At 37.1% G+C, this 12,367-nt stretch overlaps 1 protein-coding gene across 2 annotated transcripts in view; it reads left to right on the top strand.

Annotated features, from left to right (window-relative positions):
- The window catches only part of MICU1 (mitochondrial calcium uptake 1), a 130,888-nt gene that overhangs the window by 1,030 nt on the left and 117,491 nt on the right, over positions 1–12,367 (top strand). The window lies entirely within an intron of this gene.

Below are 12,367 nucleotides of genomic sequence, written 5' to 3' on the forward strand. Positions count from 1 at the left end.
AAAAAAAGTTAAAAAAAAAGTTGCTGTCTTTGTAGTCTTATGATTTATGGTTTCTTTACCTTCTCTTTTAGATGCCTAAAAGGTATTTTAGGTGTTTGTTAATATAAGTAAATAACCGTTTTATTGCTAAGAGACTAGAGCAAAGTATTTTATACTCCCTGTCTAGCCAGAAAGACCCATTTTCTTTGTTATTTTGTAAATAGATGTATCTCTTTCGGGTTTTTTTTTTTTTTTTGGTGGGGGGGGGAGGTTGGAATATACCTGTGTTTATTTTAAAGCATCGTGTTGGAACAGTTGTGAAAATAATGTAGCAATGCATGAGTTTCCAGATAAGGTAAAATAGGGGGATAGCTGGAGGAGAGTTCAGGTTTCATTGAACCACTTAACAAATTAATGTCAACATTTGAAATATAGTTGGGAGTTTGCCAGGATTACCAACCTGCTGTCTTTCTGGTGCGAACAAGATATTAACTTGTTGAATACCACCTTATCCTCAAAATGTCTTAGAACCTAGCGTCACTTGTCGGTAAGAAGGTAGCTCTGGTCTACGGCCACTTGATAGGTCCCTAATTATGCCTTGCATTTAAGGATATCATTCTGACTATCTAATTGTGTCAAGAAAGTGTCATTGACACCTCAAAGTGTTCTTACTGAGTTATAAAATACAATGGGATACTAACAAAAAAGAAGATTCAGAAGTGTGATCTTTGCTTAGGGAGAAAGAAAAAGTGAGAGACTTACAGCAGCTAGTAAAAGCAAGTGAACAAAATCGTGATTTGTTATCTTCCTTTATAATCTATAGAACATTTGCTATATGCAGTAGACTTTGTTCATCCCCAAGGGGTTCCTCTTAGATTGAATTTCCTATACTGTATTTAAGAATAAAGCAGTGGTATATGATCCAGCTCTACCACTCCTAGGTATTTATCCAGAGACTATGAAAACAGTAACAGGAAAAGATTTATGTACTTCCTATGTTTATTAGCATTATTATCCACGGTGCCCAAGGCATGGTATTAACCTAAATGTCTGTTGATAGATTGCTACATTAAGATGTTGTAGATGGTGGTGGATGCACTATGGTGGTAATATCTGATGGGGGTACCCCAAAATTATATCCATTAAAAGTAATTATAAAAAATGCTGTTTATTTTAAAAAAGAAATTGTGGAATATATATTCTCAATGGAATACTACTTAGTTATTAGAAAAGACGGCATAGTAACTTTTGAGACCATATTAATTATCAAGGTGATCATGCTAAGTGAAATAAGTCAGAAAGTGAAAAACAGCATTTTTAGTACAAAAAAATACAGGGATAGTATTTTTTAAATGTTTTGTATTTCCTAATATAAAAGTAATTTGTTCTTATTTTTGGAAAATGGACACAGAAAATATAACATTAAAAACAAAGTCCTAATGTATCTTGTCCCCTACCACCAGGTAACTACTGGCTCCCATTGCATATCTGAGGATCAGTGTGGGTGTGGAAAGGTAGTTAGGAGTCTGGAGTCAGACTCTTTGGGAAAGATGGTACTAGCAGAAGAGAAAAAACTTCCCTCTCTCTGGTATTCCAGCAAATTACTTTATGTGAGAATCAGTAGTCAGACTTAAGTCATTGTCCATTGTAGCCACATCTCTGGCTAGAGTGATGGAATATTTTGTGTGGCCAGGATTGGGTCATGTTACCATCCTGGAATGGGCAGAAAGGAATATGGTTTCAAGTCATGTGAATCAAGAGCAGGCGATGTATAGCTCTTAAAAGAAAATTAAGCTGTCATTTCCTGGAGAAGGGGGAAGGTTGATGGACAGGAGGAAAAATAGCTTTTTATTAAAATAATTTTACATGTGTTAATTTTTTTAATTAAGAACTTGCTTTCCTCAGTATAAATTAATGGTATTTTACAGTTTTTTTCCTTTTTATGGCTATCTTATTAACTAATGTTACTGAAATTTAATCTCTTTCAAAACATGTTTCTTGTCTTTTTATTATATGTATCATACACTTCTGGAGTAGGTATTCAGATTTTCTAACTACAAATACATATTTGTTAAAATTGATTGTTGATAAATATTGCTATAACTGAAGACTTGATTGACAAAATCCAGCTTACAAATAGTATATAAAATTTTTTTTTAAGATTTATTTTTTATTTATATAATAGCTGGGGTACAGGCCAGAGGTGCGGGAGGGTGAGAGGATACACCAGAGATAGAGTGGGGAGCTGAACAGGCAGATGGATAGAAAGCACTGCTGACGGGAGCAGCAAGCGCAACAGGAGAGGTCTGCCGCGCCATTTGGGAATCTCCCTGGCCGGCCGGGAATCGAACCCTTGCTGCAGAGGCTATGGACAGCGTCACAGCATTGCGCTCAACCCGCTGCGCCACTGGGAAGGCCTAAATAAAAATGTTTTAAATATTTAGATATATGTATTCAAAATGATTACATGTTTGAATCTTTAAGTTCCATATTTAAAAATCTGTGTAGAAATCTCTTCATTTTAAGCTTTATATGAAAAGTAAGTCTCTATAATTGTCATTAATTGCTGTCACTGGGTGTTAATTTAAAAAATGTAATTAGCATTAATGTCTGGTTTTGTATCTTTATAGACCATTCTGATCATTACATATTCAGAGAAAATGTAATTGAAGCAACATATGGTTTATTGCACTCTCTTGTTTTCAATTAAAAGGAATGTTAGTGACTCAATTCAGTGGGCATTTGAACTTTAATTGCTAACATTGGTGGCATAGGCTTTAGTTAAAACAGATATTTATATTCTAAAAACCACCATTCCATCATTTCTTGATGTTGAGCAAATTGTTTAATCTCTGAAACTGAGTTTATTCCATTTGCAAAATAGAAATGATAATTCCTACCTCATAGGGTCTTGTGACGATTAACTTAATTAACTTAAAATTAATTTACTTGATCTTGGGAGGATTAATAAGTATGTCAGGGGCTTGGAATGTGCTAGATTCTAATGAAATGTAACTAAATAATAACATGTATGAAAGAATTTTATTTTGCAATTTCAGAATGTAAACTCCAGGGAATTTAAGATATATAGTCTGAAGGATTAACTAGATTGTTCAGTTTGTCTTGATTTTTGCAGGTTTTAAAATTCCCTGTTGTATATATGACAATAAACTAGAAAACTTTTTTTTTTAAAGATTTTTTTTAATAGTCATGTTTTTTATTTATTTGTTTGTTTTTTGTTTATACATGCACTGGGTACAGTCAGAAGCGCGGGAGGGTGAGAGAATTCACCAGAGCCAGAGCAGGGAGCAGAGCAGGCAGAAGGACCGAAGTACACTGCTGAGGGGAGCAGCGGGCGGCAGGAGAGGTCTGCGCGCCATGTAGGACCCTCCTCTAGTGGCCGGGGAGCAACCAGGGAAAGAACCGGCGCTGCAGAGGCCGCGGGCAGCTTTGCAACCCAGTGCACAACCGCTGCGCCACCGGGGAGGCCCTAAACTAGAACACTTTGTTTGAACTACATAATTATTAGTGAAGTGCCCGTGTATTTAATGATTGCCTAAATCAACTATGATTATTATCAACCTCGGGGACAGTATTGAGAGAGTTTTATACAAACAGTAGATCAGTAAAGTTTAATGTTAAATGGAAGATAGCATGTTTCTTTACTATACAAGGCATTGAATACCTTGGAAATTCAGAATTTATGACGAATTTTGATAATAGGCAGAAGTGATAAAAATGGATTTGTTTTTATTTTTAAGAATAAATTCAGGGTAATACTTCTGTGAAGAAATAATTCTTTGAGAACATGATATGCTCGACACCTGCAGGTGGAAGAAATAACATTTTAGAATGTTACTTGAAAAACCCAAAAATGCAACAATGGAATTGAACAACTGTGAGAAGTAATTAATATTAAATATAATTAATGACTTGGAATTGGGAAGTTCTATATTGCTGCATTGGGAGGAGAGGTATATTAGTCCTGTTTCTGAGAAGAGAAATAGTGATTAATGAATTAGATTTCTCCCCCCAAAAACTAACAGTGATCATTTTTATGCAAATTGTAGATATTTCCTAGACTAGCTAATATTGAGTTCAAGGTGAGTTTTACTAACTAGGACAAAATTGAAACAACAGTGTAAACTTTGAGAACTATATCATTATTCATGTGAGGTATAAAAATAATATTTCCATTTCTCTTATAAGTAATTTAATGTTGGTCATTTAAAACTTAAAGTTCCTATTCTAATAACCTTACTTGTTCAGAGTTGGACAGTTACTTGGTATCTATTTATAAACACTTCTAATTTTTGTTTTTTAAAATTTGTTTATTGAGGATTACAATTAAATCATTATGATGTTTCTCCTTTTTAAACAACAAATATCAGTAATTTGTCTACTATTTTAGTAGGGTTAAGTGAACCTTCTATAACACTGTAGATAATGGGCATTAGAGTCTAACTTTAATGTATCTTCCTATTTTAGTTCATACATCTCCACCTTCCTTTCTATTCCTTCCCCCATGCTCTACTCACAGTGAACTACTTTTTGCTCCCCTCTACAAACCATGCCTTTTTGTGTCTTTATGCCTTTATATTGACTGTTATGCTTGAAATGCCTCTCCACCATCCTGTCATCTTCCTATTGGTGAGCAACTAGTCATCTTTAAATTAGATTATTTTGTTCTTCAATTTGTAAAACTTCTTCCCACCCCCAGATGGTTCTTTTCCTTGGTGATTTCTATAATTATTTTTACCTTTTAAAATATTCTTATTTTGTGGAAATTTGTATGAATTTTCTGAGGCTGAATCAGTCTTTATGCATACAAGAACTGGGTACAGGCCAGAGGTGTAGGGGGGTGAGAGGATTCACCAGAGATAAGAGTGGGGAGCAGAACAGGCGGATCTACTGAAATACACTGCTGAGGGGAGCAGCGGGGAGACAGGAGAGGTCTGCTGTGCCATGTGGGTTGCTCCCTGGCCAGGGATCCAACGCATGCTGCGGTGGCTGCGGATAGCTTCATAGGTTGTGTCTTAACCCCTTGCGCCACCCAGGAGGCCATGAATCAGTCTTGATCCCCAAAACAAGTCTTATTCATCATCATATCTTCAGCACCCAAGAGTGCCTGTCATATATATGAACCTAGCACATATTTGGTGAATAATTTCATGTGCTTGAAAAATCAAAAAGAAATAAGATGTAATCAATAGATTAAATCTGCACTGTTATACTTATTAGTTGCTACATTTAGAACACTTACCTGGACACATCTAGAAAATTCCATGACACATTCTACCAAACATCGAATACCAAGGCACTGGAGAAATTCCCAAAAAACATTCCATTTGTCAGGGAGCTCATAGTCCAGTGGTGGATACAGATGAATGGTGATTACAACTTAAATTTAAACTAGTTAAAATTTAAAATTCAGTTTATCAGTTTCACTAACCACATTACAAATGCTAAATGGCCACATATGACTGGTGATTATTGTATTGAGCATTGTAGACATAAAGTGTTGGCTATCATTGCAACGCTGTCTATTTGACAGAACTGTTGTAGAACATTATAAATATACTCGAAATCTACATTTTCTAGTTTTAGATAATTAATTTTTATTTTAGGTTTTGTAACGCAACCAACCCATACCGGGTAGGTTAATTAACGGTTCTAGCAGGCCTGTTGTCTTCATGCTCTCCACCTTCTGTAGTCGCCGCCTCACTCCTCCGTATGCTCCACTGCACTCCTCCATCCTCGACACCGCACCACCACACTGCACTCTGCTGCGCCACCCTTATAAACCAGTCTCTCAGCCCAGGCGTACCCACCTACGCATGTCCACACCTTACTCCAGGTGTCCGCCATCAGGCACGCATTCGGGACCACAGGGTTCCGTCATCTATCCTAATGGTGGGAGGGCAGAAAAGCCTGATACTTTTACCTTACCCTACAATCCACCCCCTCAGGGTTTTCTGCCAAACAATCTGTACAAGTTATACACACGTTTCTCTTGGTGAATATGAACAGTGCAGCCATGGCCCACAAAAGCAAATGAAATACATAACAAAATAAATTCAATTTTCCTAGGGGGTGGAAAGATAGAGGTTATTGGTACCAGCAATGGGAGATCCCTCCCATCTGGCAATATACACGCTAATTTTGCATCTGAAGACAATATTGTAGCTGGCATCAGTGGCCTTCCAGGTCATGAATACCACACTCGCTTTGCCAGCGAAGATACATCAGAGGGCTCTACATGCAGCAAGAGTGGAGAACTCATAATAGGCCAGAGTCATTACAAATGTCCCCTTTAGGATTGCCTGCTGATCTGCCACCTCCAGGTGGGTAACGCACCCGTGGTGGCCACTGCAGTCACCATGGTGTTATTTGTAAATCGGCCTCCAGGCCATGACCCCAAGGGACTGTCAGGGCCACCAAGCGCATGTAGGGAGCCATCACAGTCCAGGGCCATTCCCAGTCCATAGTTTGCCGTGGGTCCACTCCATTTGGGGCTGGCAACAAAATGTTGCCCTGCTGTCCAGATCCAGGCTTTAACAAAATGTCTGAAGTTTCTATCTGTAATTGGATGGGAGCAGCGGCACGATGCAGCAGCACCTCCACTGGAGCCAGGCCGCCTTTCCTGCTCCTCTCATTTAATGTTCTTAGCACGTCCCACAGACGTCAGCTCCACCCGACCAGCGTCTGAGTGGGTACAGTAGCTCTCAGTCCTTGCTTTAGCAATCCATTATAGCGTTCTATAATCCCTGCAGCTTTGGGATTATAGAGAGCGTGACACTTACATTCAACACCCATGTTCTCGGCCCACTGCTGCACCCGGGCTTATGTAAAATGAGTCCCTCGGTCGCTCTCCACTACCAGCGAACGTCCATATGCAGCACATAAGCATGCCAGTGCCGCCAAAACTGCCTTTTGGTCCGCGTGTGGAACAGGGTATGCTGTCAATAACCTGGTAGCAGTGTCCACACAGGTGACCGCATACTGTTGTCCATCGGAATGAGGTAGTGGTCCGATGATATCAATCTGCCACCGTGTCAGAGGTACCTGTCCCCGCAACACCTGGACTGTGGATGCAAAGGGTCTCTGGGGGTAAGTCCTGGAACACACTACACATTGTTCACAAACAGTCTGAAACTCCTCTAAAGTTACAGGTAGACCCCAGGCACGCACAGTGGCCCACATTGTCTTTTGCCCTGCGTGGAGCAAGTGTCTGTGCAGCCACTGCTCAACATCCTTTCCCGGAGCAGTTTCAAGCCATTAAACCCGGGTTAGGGTATCTGCTTCTGCTTCTGCTGGCTCCCTGTGACGCTGCCCTTAAAAGCCCAGTCTCAGATCAGGTGAATCTCATCTACATATGCCCACCCCCTATTCCAGGTGGCCGCCATCAGGCATGCATGCAGGACCACAGGGTTCCATCATCTATCCTAATGGCAGGAGGGCAGAAAAGCCTGATACTTTTACCTTACCCTACTGCCATGTAACTTCCTTGTTCAAGTAAAACTTGTTTCTGGATTTGGAAATTACATACATTTTAAGTTATCAAATGGATTTTTTTTAATTTGTCAGTTGTTAGCGTGTCTATATAATTTGGGGATTACATTTTTGCTCCTCCATATGTGTACATATTTCACTCACTTCTACCAAACCTCCCATACCAAGTGTGTTCTATTATAACCTCAAATAAAGCACCACTGCTAATTTTCTCAAAAGTCTTTAACCTATGATAGCAGGTAAATTAGTTTCAGAATTTTATTTTCAACTAAAGCATCGACTTCTAACTTTCTATCCTAATAATTCCTGAGACAATAATGAAACATAATGGTTACAAGCAATGATTTTGGGATCAGAAAAATCATCTTCTGGTTATGAGCTTCTGCAACTTTCTTAAAATCTTTGATCTTTGGTGTCCTCAGTAAGATAGAAGTAATAATAGTCCTTTTAGGGTTGTTGAGGATAAAATAAGATAATGGATTAACCTGATATCCACTAGCCTGAACAGAGTAGTGTTCATTATATGCTAGCAATAAAGAGAATTTGAACAACCAGTTGGTTCAATGAAAAAAAATTTTCGAAGAAGTTGGGGAAATTGGAATATGGAATGGGATCATACAAAGGAGTTATTGTTAAATTTAAGTATAGTGGTGAAATGATTATGTAGAAATAAAATCCATATTTTTGGAATGGCATACTAATATATATAGAAATGAAATGATGGGATTTCTAAAAGCTGCTGTATGATAATTCTCCAGGAGGAATAAAGGGGACAGACAGATTGGTTTAAACTTCCATTTCTGGTGAAGAAGTAATAACAGGGACCAAATTTAGCCTCGTATCCAAAATAGCTTAAAAAAAAAAAAAGAACAATGGTTTTCTAGATTTTGGATACTGTGCAGCAAAGGAGAATGATCCCTGGGATGTGGGAGACAAATGAGGGGTATGATGCTCTGGCTTGCTGCTTTGGAGAGTTTCCCATCTACAGAGGAGGGAAGAAGAATTTCAGAGATCCGCAGAGCATCTTTCACAAGGATTCAGCTGAAAACTAATTAGTGCCTATGTGTGGGAAAACTACCTGAGACCAGAAGAAAAGCTACCTGAAAAACTAGAATAATATTCAGGGTTGTTGCAGAGATAAAAATAGCTTTTTTCCCCCATACTAAAAGAAGTGGAAAACATGTTAACAGCTCTTCATGTAAAGCAGTGCCAATCACAGTCCCAGAAGACACAATCACAAATGCCATCATCATGAATGTTGAAAACCTGAACATCCCTAAAGTCTAAATTCTAAATCCCTAAAGTCTAAAACCTGGAAATAGCAATCTACAAAAGATCAGAATCCCAAATGTTGAATTCTGAAAGATGAAAAAAGTGAAAATACAGGTGAAAAATACAATAATCTTCCCCAGGGAAATTATTAAATTGCTCACAACTTCTATCTTCATTACACAGCACCATGCTTACCTTCAAAAAATGCCTGTCATCAGAGAATAAAAAGAATTCAATAAACTCAACCAAAAAAAAAAATGTTTCTTCACCAAAGACACTTGATATTGGGGTTCCTCCAGTGTTACAAAACACATCAAATAGTGAACTGTTCTTGATTAGGACTTTGTTGATGAAGATCAACTAATATTCACCATTAAATCTAACAGAAAAACCTAATACATGCTTCATTGTGGGTAATGGATGGTACTTTCAAAATTCTCCCCATTTTTTTTGTCAACTATATGTAATTTATACCCTTATTGGACCCTAAAATTCTAGAATTTATCTGCTTATGCGTTAATTAGTAAAAACAGAACAGCACATTTTAATGCTTTATAAATTTTTATTTGAAGATTTGGTGGACTTTGCATAAGAAAATGGATTTCAATTGAATCTCCAGCCATAGTGAAAGATTAGGAATTGGGTGCAGTCAAGGCTCTAAAAGTGAATTTCAAGGTGTTAGCAATTAAGTTTGCTTTTTCCACAGCCTGATACATTTGGCAGAAAATTCAGATGAGTGGATTGGCCACAAAATATAGCAACGATGAAAACTTCAATTAAAAATGCGACATTTTTCTTCATTAGCATTCCTTCCAGATGATTAAATTCCAAGAACACTTGGTACATTAAAGCCACATTTGCCTGAAGAAGCCAGTGAATCTACCAGCTGGCTCTGAAATAATCATTTGTATGGTAGAATAAGAGACACTTAAGCATTGATATTGCTGTTAGATCAAGGGGAATTTCCACCAAATTTGTGTCTTATTTCACTTAACATACTTTCTTTTTTTTTTTTTTAGAATTTTTTTTTTTTTTAAATAATAAATTTTATTTTTATATTCCCCCATACAATTGCATTCTGACCCCAATCCCTCCCCTCCCGCCCCCCACCCCCCAAAAAGTGTCTCTGGTTCATAGTTTTTTGTTGATTTTGATTTTCACTTTCTTATAGTTATTCATTTTCCTGGTCCCTTATTTAAGTTTTCTAGATTCCTGCTATGAGGAAATACCATCCGGTATTTTTCTTTTTCTTTTTGGCTTATTTCGCTGAGCATGATCCCTTCCAGCGCCATCCATGTTGCTGCAAATTGCATGTGTTTATCTTTTTTGAAGGCTGAGTAATATTCCATGGTATATATGTACCACATCTTCTTGATCCAGTCATCTATTTTTGGGCATTTGGGTTGTTTCCAAAGCTTAGCTATTGTAAATAGTGCTGCTATAAACATAGGGGTGCAGGTGCTCTTTGGAATTGATGTTTCTGTGTCCTTTGGGTAAATACCTAGGAGTGGAATTGCTGGATCATATGGAAGCTCTATGTTTAGTAGGTCCAGAAATCTCCACACAGCTCTCCACAGTGGTTGGACCAGTTTGCACTCCCACCAACAGTGTAGAAGAGTTCCTTTTTCTCCACAACCTCGCCAACATTTGCTGTTGCTAGTTTTTTTAATATGTGCCATTCTCACTGGTGTAAGATGGTATCTCATGGTAGTTTTGATTTGCATTTCCCTGATGACAAGTGATGTTGAACATTTTTTCATATGTCTGTTGGCCATTTGCATTTCCTCTTCAGAGAAGTTTCTTTTTAGCTCTTCTGCCCATTTTTTGACTGGATTATTTTCTTTCTTGTTGCTGAGTCTCATCAGCTCTTTGCAGATTTTTGTGATCAGTCCTTTATCATTAGTGTTGTGTGCAAAAATGTTCTCCCAGTTGGTGGGGTTTCTCTTTGTTTTTGTTATTGTCTCTTTTGCTGTGCAGAAGCTCTTTAATTTGATGTAGTCCCAGCTGTTTATCTTTGCCTTCACTATCACTGCTTTGGGTGATGTGTCTGTAAAGATGTCTTTGATATTAACATACTTTCTTTAAGGTTCATCTATGTTGTGGGATGTATCAAAATTTCCTTTTTTCCCCACCAATTTATTTTTCAATTGTGGCATAATATACATAAGATTTGCCATCATAACCAGTGGTGTTATGTACTTTCAGATTCTTGTGAAAGCTTCACCAACTATTTTTATCTTGTAAAGTGAAACTGTACATCTATTAAATAATAATTACCTACTTTTCCCAGCTCCCGGCAACTGCAGTCAACTTTCTGTCTGTGATTTTGACTAATTCTATGCAGTTCATACAGAACAAATCATATACTCTCCCTTTTTTGTGACTGACTTATTTTTTTTAGCATTTCACTTCCTTCTTGTAAAGACTGAATAATATTCCATTGTATGTACACACTAGATTTTGTTTATCCATTTTCCTGTTGATGATATTTGGACTGTTTTTACCTTTTGGCTGCTGTGAAGAATGCTGCTATGAATATTGGTGTACAAGTATCTCTTTGAGTGCCTGCTTTTGATTTTTTTGGATATATACCTTGGAGTGGAATTGCTAGGTCATGTGGTAATTATGTGTTTTACTTTTTGATGAATTGCTGAACTCTTTTTCCATAGCAACTACTGCACTATCTTACATTTCCATTAGCCACAAACAGGGTTCCAATTTCTCCACGTTTTCTCCAACAATTGTTTTCTGTTAAAATAGCTAATCTAATGGGTGTGAAATGATATCTCATTGGAACTTTCATTTGCATTGACCTCAAGGCTAATGACTAATAGTGGCTAATAATTTTCACCATCTTTTCATGTGTTTATTGGTCATTTGTGTATCATCCTTGGAGAAAAATGCCTATTCAAGTTCTTTGCCATTTTTGAATTGGGTTGTTTGCTTTTTTCCTTGTTGTACTAAATATTTTTTGAGTCAAAATACAAGGTTTCTTAGAGATAGCAAAGTTATTCCATGGATTTGAAATCATATATTAGAAGAAAATCAACAAAAAATGTCTACTTTCTTGATTAGAATAGTGGGGATTGATAATAGATAAATCTATTATTAGTCTTTACATTTAAATTAAATGTGAGCTTTAAAAAGAAGGTATTTTGATGTCATATATTTATGTAACATTTTAGTAAAATTTATATAGTTTGAATTATCACTAGCATCCTCCTATATTACCCATATAGCAAACAAACATTTATTTGCAGTTTACTGCATTAGGCATTGTGCTTAGGTTTTTACAAACATTTTTCTCACTTGATTCTACTAATAGTTATTTGTAGTAAGTATTATTATCTCTGTTTTATGGACACACAAAGTTTTCAAGTCAGAAATTAAACACAAGTCTGACTGACTTTAAAATTAGTGGCCAGCCAAAGATAAACAGTTGGGACTACATCAAATTAAAGAGCTTCTGCATAGCAAAAGAGACAATAACCAAAACAAAGAGAAACCCCAAAGACTGGGAGAAAATTTTTGCACACAACACTAATGATAAAGAACTGATCACAAAAATCTACAAAGAGCTGATGAGACTCAACAAAAAACAAAG

This window comes from Talpa occidentalis, unplaced genomic scaffold (assembly GCF_014898055.3).
Source record: "Talpa occidentalis isolate TD23 unplaced genomic scaffold, MPIMG_talOcc4v2.1 talOcc4.8, whole genome shotgun sequence".
Lineage (NCBI taxonomy): Eukaryota > Metazoa > Chordata > Mammalia > Eulipotyphla > Talpidae > Talpa > Talpa occidentalis.